Raw genomic sequence first — 14,376 nt, 5'->3', positions numbered from 1 at the left:
AATACAGAAGACCATACTGCTTTACAAGCTCTACAATTGTAATATAGTACTACTTTACAAGCTCCTTCCATGTGATCACAAACTACCTGCTCCTGTCGTGAACATACTGGACTCGCTGGATGAACATAATTGCCAACAAACAAAAGTAAGAAAAACAGGGTGAGTTCTTAGATTCAGACTCCTAACAAGCTCTACTAGATGAACAACATGCCGGACTCGCTCGACGACCATAGTCAGGGCTGGGAACAAACAAAACAACAACATGGCTTCCACTGTCATCCTGTTACATGAATCAGAGAAGAATTAGAATAACTGGGGGAAATATATGTCGTAGCTAACAAAGTAAGAAACAATAGTTAACAAGTCTGGGTCGTAGAAGCTAGAAGTGTCCCTTCAGAGAGACAAGAACTTAGAATTGATGCATGGATCTTATTCTAAACAGCATAAACACCATGGAAATAACAAATTAACAGTAACAAGATCAGTGTTAGCAGAATTAAGTACAAGGCAATCACGGGTACCAATCCAGTGCAAGTTAATAGAGAAAATATGTCAAAGTTACTCAGATTTACTAATGTGTTTTTCATACTACCAAATTAAAGGTAAAAGATGTGTACTGATTCAACACTGCAAACTGATTTCTGAAAGCTTTACCAAAACATTGTTTAGTCGCTTGGTGCTAAAGCGATAGATGTTGAACACTAACTGCCAGCGATAGTAACAACTAGCAAGTACTAACCAGCAGGTACTGCACCTGCGACCGCCATCACTAGCTTGGAAGCAATAAGCACAGCATAGGTAGGATAGGAATCATCCTGGTTGTGTGTTCATGAATCACCTACATGTACCAGACCCCACCTACCTATCCAAATTGGTAAACAATTCAGATCTGCTCAATGATCTTGCAGGCTAAAGTTAGAGAATATGCCCAGAATGACAATGCCAAACCGTTTACATGTACCAGACTCCATCCACTGGTCCAAATAGCTAGCTAATCAGTTCACATATACTTGCAGAATATCAACAAACATGAACAACATGGCCAACTCAAATCAGAGCATTTGGTCGGTCCCAGGCATGGATTTGGCACGCAGATAAGCAGTAAATCAGGAATCTGTGCTAGGTAAGGAGGGATTGAGACCGGAGAACATTACCATCCGGAGATCCCAGCTCGCAGAGGTGCTCCCCTCAAGGTTGGGTCGTGCGCGGATCATAGCTACATTGATGTTGCATCCAGCAATTTGCAGGCGGCCTGTCGTGAACATGAACATATTATGTCAGGGAAAGCGGATACTTCGTCTAAATAAATACATCTTACTGCAGGAACATTTCGTTGATTCCGTGGCGGAAACGTATAACACAGATGATGATACACTAATACACTGTGCATACTTGAAAATGCCAGAAGAGTTAAAATTATTAAACTGAGAGCAGTCACAGCAACACAACATACTTGAAAATGCCAGATTTAGCATACCTCTATTCCTACGTACTACTACACATAGGTTAACAACTAGGAGAGCAACAGAGCATGCCAAGACTGCAATTGGCCGACTGATTGCTTTAGGTCATAGTGCCAAGAACAATGCTACATGTACAAGTACAACAAAATAAGAATCTCAGGCCTCTATAATTCTCTAGTTACTTAGGCAACAAACATCATTGCAAATTTTGATGAAATGCATAGGTCCAGCCGATGATTACATAGCAGCAACTACTGCAGACATTGGCTGGAGAAATGCTCATCTTTTTATTCATTGTAAAAGAAATTTTGAGTTCAAGCAGTAGTACTAGTTACTGACTACACATGTAGGTGCATATGCAGGTTCATACTACAGACTACAGTACAACACCAACTTGACACCCGAGTAGTCCAACTTGATTGGTGGGAGTAACATTTACAGTATCAAGCTTGGACTTGCATCCCACATGTCAATTCTTCTACTACCTAGAAGCTAGAGCATGCATATGCAGGTGGTATAACATAACATAAAGAGCAACGACTTGATAAGTCTGCCCCAATAGTCTAAGTCGTGGAAAACCAAATATTTCCACTGATCGAGAAAGACCTTGCAGAAATGGCCTCGTCCACGCCTTTTCTTGGCCCCAAACTGAGGCCTTACATCATCCACTCGAATTCGCCATTGTTGCTCAATGTACAAAAGGTGTCTGCCAGGAGGACGAAATCAAATGAATAAGAACCCCACATAAACAAAGAGGCTATACAATGATTCTGCAAAGTATATTCACATAAGTTTGCTTATGAAGCCAGAGCTAACAATCTAAAAATTCAGACTCATAGTGCCTCATTCGATAAATTATTGTATACACATGAATATTGTGGAGCTTCTAAGATAGGACACATGTGAAATGTATAGTACAATACTGTATACTTGCTGTGTGCATATGTATAATTAACCTTCAGTGTATCGCATCTCGAATACAATTAGACTACTAGTACCTAGAAATCATATGCAACTCTGTTTTTGCTCTAGACCAGCCACAAGATCATAAAAGAAATCATAAGTATCTGGTGCATTTGATATAATAAAGCAGCTGCCTGAACAAACAGAAGTTCTACATCTTCACTCTGTAGCAACATTTCATGACAAATGGTGATATTTACTCTGTAGAAACATGTGATCATCTAAATTAACTTGCTCCAAACTGAACCAGGCACTAAATTTACATTCTGACAACATTGCAGTGAATTTCCTTATAATTTTTGTACTACTACTAGGAGGTAGAAGATGATAATTGGTTTGGACGAGCAGTGCGTCTATCCTGGCAAGCCAATGATTAGCATTTAACACTTTTGAGCAAAGAGGCAAAACGAAGACTGGTGGGAAGGGCTCTGAACTACAATCTAGCACCTGATTCCTCAGCCTCAGATGCAGCCTCCCACCTGCGGTGATTTCTCACGCAATCGTTACCAAGGTGCAGCGGCGGAGATCCTGGTGGGCGCTGGTGGTCTCGTCCCTGACGGAACATTGCAGCGACGCATTAGTCAGATCGGGACCAAGCAATTCACAAATCGGGAGGGGGTGGGATCGGGGCGCGCGTGTGGGCGATACCTTGGGGGTACTGCTGCTGCTGGTGCTGGGGCGGCGGCCTTCTTGCTGGCCCTGCATGGCTTGTCGGGGTCCTTGTCGTCTCCTCACGCACGGGCGCGCCGGCCGTCGTGGTTCCGGCGACCTCGGACGAAGAGGAGGGCGTCAGCGTCCTTGGAGCGGAAGCAGAGGAGACCGATGGAGCGGAGACCAGTGGCGGGGTCGGAGACGAGCACGAACGCGTTGCTGGAGTTGCAGACGGTGAAGATGGGTGTGCTGGTGAGTGCGTGCACGACCTCGTTGGGCCCGAGCGTGAGGGACTGAGCGGCACTACAGGGCCCCGGTGAGCGCGGGACGGCGAAGCGAGAGGTGAGGTTGGAGAGTAGTGCTGGAGGAAGGAGGAACGAGAGTAGTCAGCGGCGGCTGCGTCGCCGTAGAAGCTGCAGAGGAGCACGGTGTGCGGCGGTGGGACGTGGGAGCTTCGAGAGGTGGGAGGGAGAGGGGAGGGGGAGCTCGATCTAAGGGAGGGAGACAGCAGTGGCAGGGATCGAGGGGAGCGCCGTTGATGGCGGCGGCGAGGAGATGGGGGGAGGAGGGGTGCGATGGGAGGAGGGGATTGATGGGATCTGGGGAGGGTTTGGGTAGGTGGATGCGGCGCACGCACGCGCCTGCGAGCAAGCCAGCCACGGCGACGCCCCTCTCTCCATTGCGGTGGTGCCTCTCTCTCAGTCTGCGGAGAGGGGAGAGGCGGCGAGAGTTGATCGGGGGAGAGGGGAGAGGCGGCGGGAGTGGATCGGGGGAGAGGGGAGAGGCAGCGGCGGGAGTGGATCGGGGGAGAGGGGAGAGGCGGCAGCGGGAGTGGATCGGGGGAGAGGGGAGAGGATCTGAGTTAGGGTTTGGGTAGTTGGGTTGTGGTTGGGTGAAGGGTGAGGGCTGCCGTTGGATGCGGAAGCATCCGACGGTGGTTGATGCGTGATCCGCGTGATATGCCCATGGACCAATCAGAACGCAGCAAACCATTTGATGACCTTATGACCATATAAATTGGTCGTGATCAATTCAAGATAAAAATTTCATTCCATTTTTCAGTGCTCAAAATGATTTTTTTGTGAAAGTCCTATCAAATATGTGTTCAAATGATATCATATTTTGCACAAGTTTACATCGTGGATTTGCGTACAATATTGACAAAGGGAGTTTTCATTTTCTTTGGACGACAATATTTTTTTCCATTTCTCAAGTGCCCAAAATAAGTTTTTTTGTGAAGGACCTATAATATATTTGTTGCAAAATTGGACCAAATCAATTTTCTAAAATACTAGGACATATCTAATGCACAATTGACCAAATGGTTCGGTGTAAAAAGTTTTGATCCACCTCTCGTAAAAAAGACAAATTTCCGCCGATTCAGCTGGAAGCGGATCAAATTTGAACTGCAGCTGCCTCATAGTTTGCTATTTATTTTTTCCAAAAATCATTTCTAGGTACATAAGTATCTATTTAATCAGAGAAACACCAAAAAAATTCCAAGATTCAACCACTAGCTAGGAACGGTCATTCCTGCCGTTTTGACCGCATTTTGAAACGGGCATAAAAAATTCAAAAAAAAACAAAAAATTGGGAAACCTTCGCATGGTGTCATTATATGTGGCCAAGTTCCTTGGAAAAATAACAAACTTGTAATATGGCAATTATTTTAAAAAAGTGTTCTAAAAAACGAGCTATCACGTGTGGAGATCAATGGCTTTCAAGCCAAACGATCAATCTTATGGCCACATTCATGGCATAGTTTGTTCAAATGATCTCATATTGTGCACAAGGGTGCATATTGGAATGGCAAACAATGTTGCCTAAGGAAGTTTTCATTTTCTTTGGACGAAAAAACCATTTTCCATTTTTCGAGTGCCCAAAAGGAGGTTTTTTTGTGAAGGACCTCCCAAATAATGGTTGCAAAATTGTACCAAATCAATTTTATAAAATACTGGGACATATTTAATGCACAATTGAGAAAATTGTTGGGTGTAAAAAGTTTTGATCCACCTCTCGTGAAAAAGACAAATTTCCGCTGATTCAGCTGGAAGCGGGTCAAATTTGAACTCCAGCTGCCTCATAGTTTGCTATTTATTTTTTTCAAAAATCATTTCTAGGTACATAAGTATCTTTTTAATCAGAGAAACACCAACAAAATTCCAAGATTCAACCACTAGCTAGGAACGGTCATTCCCGTCGTTTTGACCGCATTTTGAAACGGGCATAAAAATTCAAAACAAATCAACAAATTGGGAAACCTTCGCATTGTGTCATCATATGTGGCCAAGTTCCTAGGAAAAATAAAAACTTGTAATACGGCAATTATTTTAAAGAAGTGTTCTCACAAACGAGCTATCACGTGTGGAGATCAATGGCTTTCAAGCCAAATGATCAATCTTATGGCCACATTCATGGCATAGTTTGTTCAAATGATCTCATATTGTGCACAAGAGTGCATATTGGAATGGCAAACAATGTTGCCTAAGGAAGTTTTCATTTTCGTTGGACGAAAAAACCATTTTCCATTTTTCGAGTGCCCCAAAGGAGGTTTTTTTGTGAAGGACCTCCCAAATAATTGTTGCAAAATTGGACCAAATCAATTTTATAAAATACTAGGACATATTTAATGCACAATTGAGAAAATTGTTGGGTGTAAAAAGTTTTGATCCACCTCTCCTGAAAAAGACAAATTTCCGTCGATTCAGCTGGAAGCGGGTTAAATTTGAACTGCAGCTGCCTCATAGTTTGCTATTTATTTTTTCCAAAAATCATTTCTAGGTACATAAGTATCTTTTTAATCAGAGAAACACCAACAAAATTCCAAGATTCAACTACTAGCTAGGAACGGTCATTCCCGCCGTTTTGACCGCATTTTGAAACGGGCATAAAAAATTCAAAAAAAATCAAAAAAATTGGGAAACCTTCGCATTGTGTCATCATATGTGGCCAAGTTCCTAAGAAAAATAACAAACTTGTAATAGGGCAATTATTATAAAAAAGTGTTCTCAGAAACGAGCTATCATGTGTGGAGATCAATGGCTTTCAAGCCAAATGATCAATCTTACGGCCACATTCATGGCATAGTTTGTTCAAATGATCTCATATTGTGCACAAGAGTGCATATTGGAATGGCAAACAATGTTGTCTAAGGAAGTTTTCATTTTCGTTGGACGAAAAAACCATTTTCCATTTTTCGAGTGCTTGAAAGGAGGTTTTTTGTGAAGGAACTACCAAATAATTCTTGCAAAATTGGACCAAATCATTTTTATAAAATACTAGGCCATATTTAATGCACAATTGACAAAATGGTTGGGTGTAAAAAATTTTGATCCACCTCTCCTGAAAAAGACAAATTTCCGCCGATTCAGTTGGAAGCGGGTCAAATTTGAACTGCAGCTGCCTCATAGTTTGCTATTTATTTTTTCCAAAAATCATTTCTAGTTACATAAGGACCTATTTAATCATAAATACATGGTTTGGTGGCGATACGTCAAGGTTTGGGCGGCGGCCGAGGGCCCCAACTCTAGAGCGCGTAAACTCGCATGCCCGCCGCGTGGTCACCGCGTGACCGTGGCGTTGCCATGCGTTCTGGGCGGCCTAGGCATGTCTAGTGGGTTGGGCACTCCCCAGGTTGGTGCTAGGAAGAAAATTACAACACAAGATTCTCACGAGGAGACCGATCGATGCTCAAACATGAATTAACAGCCAAGTGTTTGATTAGCGGTACGGGAAATGTACATGGCTAATGGGTGTGAGTTTTGGCTGAGGATGATCAGTTACTAAGAAGACCGTCTTCACAAATTTTCAGCTCAAAAGGAGGAGCCTAGGTGGTACTTGCTTTGCGAACTACCACACTGGACATAACTACGAATGTTGAAGCTCGGCTCAAAATAATGAACGGATTGAGCTGGCATTAGGTGGAGGATGGTTATTTGGGCATAGGAAACCACTGTAGAAAATGGATACTATTTGGAAATGCCAAAGTGGTACTTCCTTCACAATTCTCTTCTATGGACAGAAACTTGGGAAAACTAGTGAGAGAGATTGGATGAATGAAATGAGCTAAAAATTGGTGTAGGTAAGTTACATAGGTATGGTCATGCGCTGGTAAATTTTCAGATCATTTGGGTAAGCCTAGCTAGTACTTACTTCACAAAGCTTCTCTCGAGGTAGAAATTTGAAAAATTCCTCAGAAATATTTACTAGGAAAATTGAGCTGAATATTATCATGTGGCAATGATTTGGGTATGGAAGAGTGCCCAAAAAGTTTGAGGGTAATAGGAGGGGTCTAGATAACACTTGCTTTGCAACATGCCAATTTGGCCATAAAATATAAATTGAATCTGGGCTCACATAGATGATTTGACTGAGCTGGAATTTGGAGGAGGGTGATAATTTGGGCATATGAAGGAACTGTATAAATTTCATGTCATTTTGATATATAAAAAAGGTACTTCCTTCACAATGATTCTAGGTGGACAAAAACTTTGGAAATTTGCCGAGGAAGATTTGCTAGGCAAGTGGAGCTGAATTTTGTCATGCGGTAATTATTTGGATAGGAAAGAGTGCCCAAAAATTCCGAGGGCAATCAAGAATATATAAATAGCACTTCCTTCATAAAGTGCTGTCATGAACAGAATAGGAAAATGAATATTGTTGAATTAGTTTTGAACTAGGCAAGGAAGGATTTTTACATATTTGATGAAGATATGACCCAAAGAATTTATGAGATTTTTTTGGGAATTTTGGGAATGACAGAAATATAGGTTGCTTCACAACCTAGGGGAAAAACTGCCACATGGACATGACACATAGGCAAAACTGATGATGTGGCGCTTAGTCATAGCAACCCACCACAATTTACAAGGTTATGACCATCTATATTAGTCATGATCAGCTAGAAATAAGGCAGCAGACCAGTGCTATCTGCTTTATGACCATTTCGTGTAAGGAAATTACGACCTTTCTGACCAAAATGGCCGTTATAGTTTAGGTTTTGGAGCCCCCCGAACAACTTTTGACCAATTGGTCTGAAATGGTCATAGATCTATGACCAATTCTTCCAGGGTCACTAACAGAAGGTCACAAGTTGACATATTTCTTGTAGTGCATGTTAACAATCTGTCAGGAACATTTTATAGCAAAAGTAGAGCTCGATTGAGTCAAGCTAGGGTGCTCCATCAATGCAAAAAAAGACATGGATGGATAGATCACCACCATATTAATAAAACATTCTTACTGATCATCCTCAAAAGAGGCACGGATCACTAGGAAACAACATGAACATATGGCATGAAAACAATATCAGGACAAGGACTTAGTGAAATCCTAAGTCCCTGAAATCAGCATCAACGATTACGCTACTTTGTATGCGTGTGCTAGTCACCACAAATATCACAAAAATACATGGCATACACCCCTGTAAAGATGGCATGGCATACATCAAAATACATGTAGAGCTCAGGAGCCTAGCATGCACACATTAATCATGGCAAAAATGACAAAAGGCTATTTGCTGAAACAGATCTGACAAATTCCTCACATAGCCCTCTTTCAACATCATTTCGGGCATCAAGATGAGCTCAAATGAAAATGACGCAATGAGATGAAATGATGTACTCGTCGAGTCGAACATTTTGATATGCTACACGCCCAAAACGGAGCCACGGATGCAAAGTTATGATGCGATGAAGTTAGCTAAAAGTTACTAGGACTTGGCAGAAAACGACCTCCGGATCTAGGGTTTGACCCGGGCGCACGCGGATCGAGGCGGGGCCGGACCTTCGCCGGAGTTGAGGCAGCAGCGGTGCAGGGAGGCGCGGGGAGGTCGTCCCAGCCCGGATCTGGCCGGATCCGGCCGGCGGCGAGCTAGGGCGACAGTGGAGGGGCGGCGCCGGCGACTTGGCGAGGCGGCGGCGGAGCTCCGCGCGGCGAGCTGTAGCGGATCCGGGGCGGCGTGGCTGCCGTGATGCGCGCCGGCGTGCGAGCAGGCGACGCCGGCGGACATGGCGGTGCGGTGGCGGAGATGGCGGCCGGCGGGCGCGGACGGGCGGCGCTAGGCGGCGGTGATGAACAGGCGCGGGGCGACGGCGGTTCGGGCCCCACGGGCCGGATCTGGGCCACGCGGGCACGCGGCGGCACGCGGTGGAGAACGGCGGCGGCGAGGACACTTGGCGTGACGCGATCTCGTCCGGTCCGGTACGGACATGTCCGGCGGGCGAGAGGGAAATTTTTAGGGTTTGCACCGCGAAATCGGGGGAGGAGGACTAATTTATAGGTAGAGGGAGCTAGGAGTGTCCAAATGAGGTGCGGTTTGCGGCCACGCGGTCATGATCGAACGCTCTAGACGATGGGAGAGGTTTTGGTGAGTTTTGGGCCAGTTTGGAAGGGTGTTGGGCTGCAACACACACGAGGCCTTTTCGGTCCCTCGGTTAACCGTTGGAGTATCAAACGAAGTCCAAATGGCACGAAACTTGAGAGGCAGTCTACCGGTAGTAACCCAAGGCCACATGACAAGTCTCGGTCCAATCCGAGAACGTTTAACACCCGCACATGAAAAGAGGTAGAAAGGGACATCGGTGACATACGAGTGCCGGATTGCAAAACGGACAACGGGGAAAATGCTTGGATGCATGAGACGAACATGTATGCAAATGCAATGCACATGATGACATGATATGAGATGCATGACACGCAAGCAATGACAAGGCAACAACAGCGAATAACTGGACGATACATGGCACATCGGTCTCGGGGCGTTACAACACTCCACCACTACGAGAGGATCTCGTCCCGAGATCTAGAATGGCACCAGAGGGAAAACAGAAGAGATAAAAGAAGAGGTAAAACTAAGTTGCTCCTTTGACAAATGAGTGAAACCAACGAACCTTGAAAGATTAAATCATCTCGAGAAAGGATACAACGAAGATGAATGAAGTTAAAGCTCTCCGTTAGTAAAAGAACAAGGAAGAATAAACTCGGACAACACTCTGGTTGACAAGAAAAGGAATTGAATAAGAACTTGATAAGATGAGAAGATACTTGATGAAATCACAACGTACTGCCTCCGGAACTATTGAATGAATGGAAAAGGGGTATGAAAGATCTCAGACAGCACTCCGGTTGAAAAGAGGTGCAAGGCTTTATAAGGCGAAAAGAACTTGAACAAAAAGGCACAACACTCCGGTTAAATGGATAGGAATGAAAAGAACATGATTTTTGACAACACGAAATGATGGGTGAAAAGGACAACATCGCAAAGCCTCTGGAACGACTGTAAGAATGGATTCAAAAGAACGGAGAGGAAAACAACGTCTTTAGGAGAAGGATCGAACGGAATTGTTGGAAAACCAACACCGAAAAGAACAAGGTTGTAGTGGGCTTATGGAGAACATCTCAAGACTATGAGGTGAAGTTCTACCACTACGGAAACAATAGATTGGATTGATATGAACAAGGAGACGAGAAGAAAGAGGAGTTGAAAACATAAGGTGAATCCTTGCAATGATTAGATGGATCTTTGGAATGATATAATTGAAATAACTTTGAGCTCCGGAAAAGAAAGATGGACAACTTGAATCGAGAACTTGATGAACCTCTGGAATAGGGAATTAATTACTTGGATGAACAAGAATAATGATTACGTTATGCGTATGCTTCACCAATTTAAATTGATGACAAACAACGGATTTGGCATACTACTTATTCTCATAGAAAAGATTAAGAGAGATATCGCGCAAACTTGAGAAAGTTTTCAATGAATCACCGGTCGGGTTGAAACAACGAATAAATTGATATGATGAACAAAGGAAGACAAAATCTTGGAAGAACCACCGTAAGAATTGAAAATGATTGAAGAAAAGATAAAGAAGCACCGGGAAGAATTATAAAAAAACGAAGATACTTGAGACAAACTAGATACAAGAGAACGAAGAGATCACGAGCTGATTACAGATCACTTGAACGATGCACCGGTAAGATTGGAAAATGATAACTGACAGCTGAGAATGAATAACCCTGAATTGATGAACTCCGGATAACAAACTGAGAAGACTCTTGAATTGCTTCGAATGGGTGAAAAGAATTCCCACAATCAAAAATAATTATGAGAGGATGGCAACAAGCTGGAATCACGAATCTCTGAGAGAACGGATAAGATATGGAGGTAAAAACTCTTCTTCGGTCTTCAAACGCAGAGAATGATGATGAGAAACACCACCATGAATTGTTGAGGCATTCCGGAATGAAAATTGGAAAGGTAGAGCCAACAATGAAAAGAATTTGAAAGATCTAGGAGAAAGGCAATTGAATGATGATAAATCATTCTTACGTCAACTTCGAAAAGAAATTTGATAGATAGCTCCGGGAAAAATAAGAAGAGTCAGGTAAGATCCTGGGAAAAGACATGTGGGTTAAGGCCCACTCAAAAGAAACACTGTTGAATGATTTAAAAGAGAAGAATGCACCAGTTGAATTAAATGGCTTGAATGAGAAAACAACCTTGAGGTATCTTGAACGATTGAGAATGGCAGCGCGAATCTTTCGAGATATCTTCAGTACTCCGGAACAAATGAATAGCGAGAAATGACTGAATATGAGGTGCGCCGGCAAGAGAAGGTATTTGAAACAAGGAAAAATATATGATCAATAACGCTTGAATTGAAACCACCGGAGTAGAAAAGAATGAAGGATGATGAACTAGTAGACCATCTTCATGAGAACCACCAGGTAAGAATATTGAAAGAAAAGAAAGAAGAGACTTCACATGAATAAGATGGATACTTGATCAAGAAATCTGAATCCTTCAAGAAAAACAAGGGTGGGAGGGTGGGAAAAACAAAGACACTTGGTTTAGATGAAACAAACACCGTTGAGAAGAAATGATAATTGATCTTGCTGATGTTGAAAAGATTGGATCCACTTGAAGAGAAACATGCTGGTGAAAAGGATTGGCAAGACAATCTCGATAATCAAGAAGGATTAGTAATTCACATAGGAATATGAGAACACCACTTAGGAAAGGTATGGAATCAACACTTGACATTGAAGCAACTCGAATACCACAACTCAAACAAAAACAAAGGATTGGCTTGCAAAATAAGCCGGAACAAACATATGATAGAGATTTCGTCCGAAGTTTTCATGGTGGGGCCTACATGGGCTCGATCGTACAGCACCATCATGTACATGGCAGTGCACATGACATACGAAGCGTCCCCAAGTCAGCATAGCCAAGGACTCTTTAAGACACAACGAGACCACTGTAAAACCGACCGTGGATAGGCGGACCACTAGACGTCGAACCCCAATTTCATATCATACATCTGTCAGAAAGATATCCTAAGAGCTACTTGAATTCCTACTTATAAACTCCCGAAACTCTCCGGTTATGCAATCAGGTGTTGGGGATACACGGGAAGCATAATATCTCACCCAAAACTAGCAAATCCTACATCCAGCTGTATCCATCCTTCAACACATAACCAAGAAACCTTCGGAAATCATTTACCTCAACCTTCGAAAAGCATCCGTTATACAAGTTATGGCAATACTCCCGAACTCCCGCCCCAGTACTGGGTGGCGTCGAGGATATCTCACCAACGACTGCATAAAAGAGATTTTCGATGCCGGCGAAACTCAGGTATTCCAGAACTGCAACGATAAAATTGTGATGACAACACCTCGGAGCTCAACTCCCCGGGACACTGCCACAACCCCTAAATGTCAGGAAGCACCAAGAACAATGTTCTCGTCACAAAACCATCGGAACGATTCCAAGATACCCGCGTGATCCTAAAATTTTTTTAGTGAAATTTGAGAAGAGAAGAGTCAAAACTCTACGTCAGGATGCCTCACCAGAGCGATGAAGGGACTGAGGAGTAAAAAGAATTCCTACTCTCCGATATATATAATCCTAAATGACTCAAAACATTTTTCTAGACTCAACAACGCCGGCGATTCGATCAAGCAGGGGGCTCCTAAGGTCGGGGAAGGCTCTGATTACCAACTTGTAACGCCCTCGATGCGGCTATATCTCCCACGTGTCGAAGCACGACTTAGAGGCATAACTGCATTGAAAGCAATGTCGCAAGTGAGGTAATCTTCACACAACCCATGTAATACATAAGGGAAAGAGATACATAGTTTGCTTACAATCGCCACTTCACACAATACATGAATAAAGCATTACATCATCCAGATACAATCAAGGTCCGACTACGGAACCAAAATAAAAGAAGACTACCCCAAAAGCTACACAGATCCCCGGTCGTCCCAACTGGGCTCCACTACTTATCAACTAGGAACGGAACAACAAAACGAACATGAACTCCATCGAGCTCCTCCTTGAGCTTGGTTGCGTCACCTCCAAGCTATCATCGGCACCTGCAAGCTGGTTTTGGAAGTATCTATGAGTCACGGGGACTCAGCAATCTCACACCCTTGCGATCAAGACTATTTAAGCTTATAGGTAGGGTAAAAGGTATGAGGTGGAGCTGCAGCAAGCGACTAGCATATATGGTGGCTAACATACGCAAATGAGAGCGAGGAGAGAGAGCAAAAGCACGATCGAACAACTATGATCAAGAAGTGATCCTAGAACAACCTACGTCAAGCATTACTCCAACACCGTGTTCACTTCCCGGACTCCGCCGAGAAGAGACCATCACGGTTACACACGCGGTTGATGTGTTTTAATTAAGGTCAACTTCAGGTTTTCTACAACCGGACATTAACAAATTCCCATCTGCCCATAACCGCGGGCACGGCTTTCGAAAGCTCAAATCCCTGCAAGGGTGTCCCAACTTAGCCCATCACAAGCTCTCACGGTCAACGAAGGATATTTCTTCTCCCAGGAAGACCCGATCAGGCTTGGAATCCCGGTTACAAGACATTTCGACAATGGTAAAACAAGACCAGTAAAGCCACCCAGATGTGCCGACAAATCCCGATAGGAGCTGCACATATCTCGTTCTCAGGGCACACCGGATGAGCCAGACGTCGAGTGGGCCAGCCCAGAGTTGCCCCTAGTAGCTCCGAACATCGCTCAGTTTGGACCAACACTTACAGAAGCATTGGCCCGAGGGGTTTAAATAAAGATGACCCTTGAGTGTGCAGAACCTAAGGGAAAGAAAAGGCTAGGTGGTGAATGGTAAAACCAATGTTGGGCATTGCTGGAGGAGTTTTATTCAAGGCGAACTGTCAAGGGGTTCCCATTATAACCCAACCGTGTAAGGAACGCAAAATCCGGGAACATAACACCGATATGATGGAAACTAGGGCGACAAGAGTGGAACAA

At 43.7% G+C, this 14,376-nt stretch overlaps 1 pseudogene; it reads right to left on the bottom strand.

Moving 5' to 3' along the window:
• Positions 1-3,157: 3,157 nt before the first annotated feature.
• LOC147973346 (putative protein FAR1-RELATED SEQUENCE 10) overlaps positions 3,158-14,376 on the bottom strand; it is a 30,337-nt pseudogene continuing 19,118 nt past the window's right edge.

Source organism: Triticum urartu, chromosome 5A (assembly GCF_056163025.1).
Source record: "Triticum urartu cultivar PI428250 chromosome 5A, HENAU_Tu73, whole genome shotgun sequence".
In the NCBI taxonomy this organism is placed as follows: domain Eukaryota; kingdom Viridiplantae; phylum Streptophyta; class Magnoliopsida; order Poales; family Poaceae; genus Triticum; species Triticum urartu.
The sequence above is the reverse complement of the archived record's forward strand: the minus strand, read 5'-3'. Positions and strand labels throughout refer to the sequence as shown.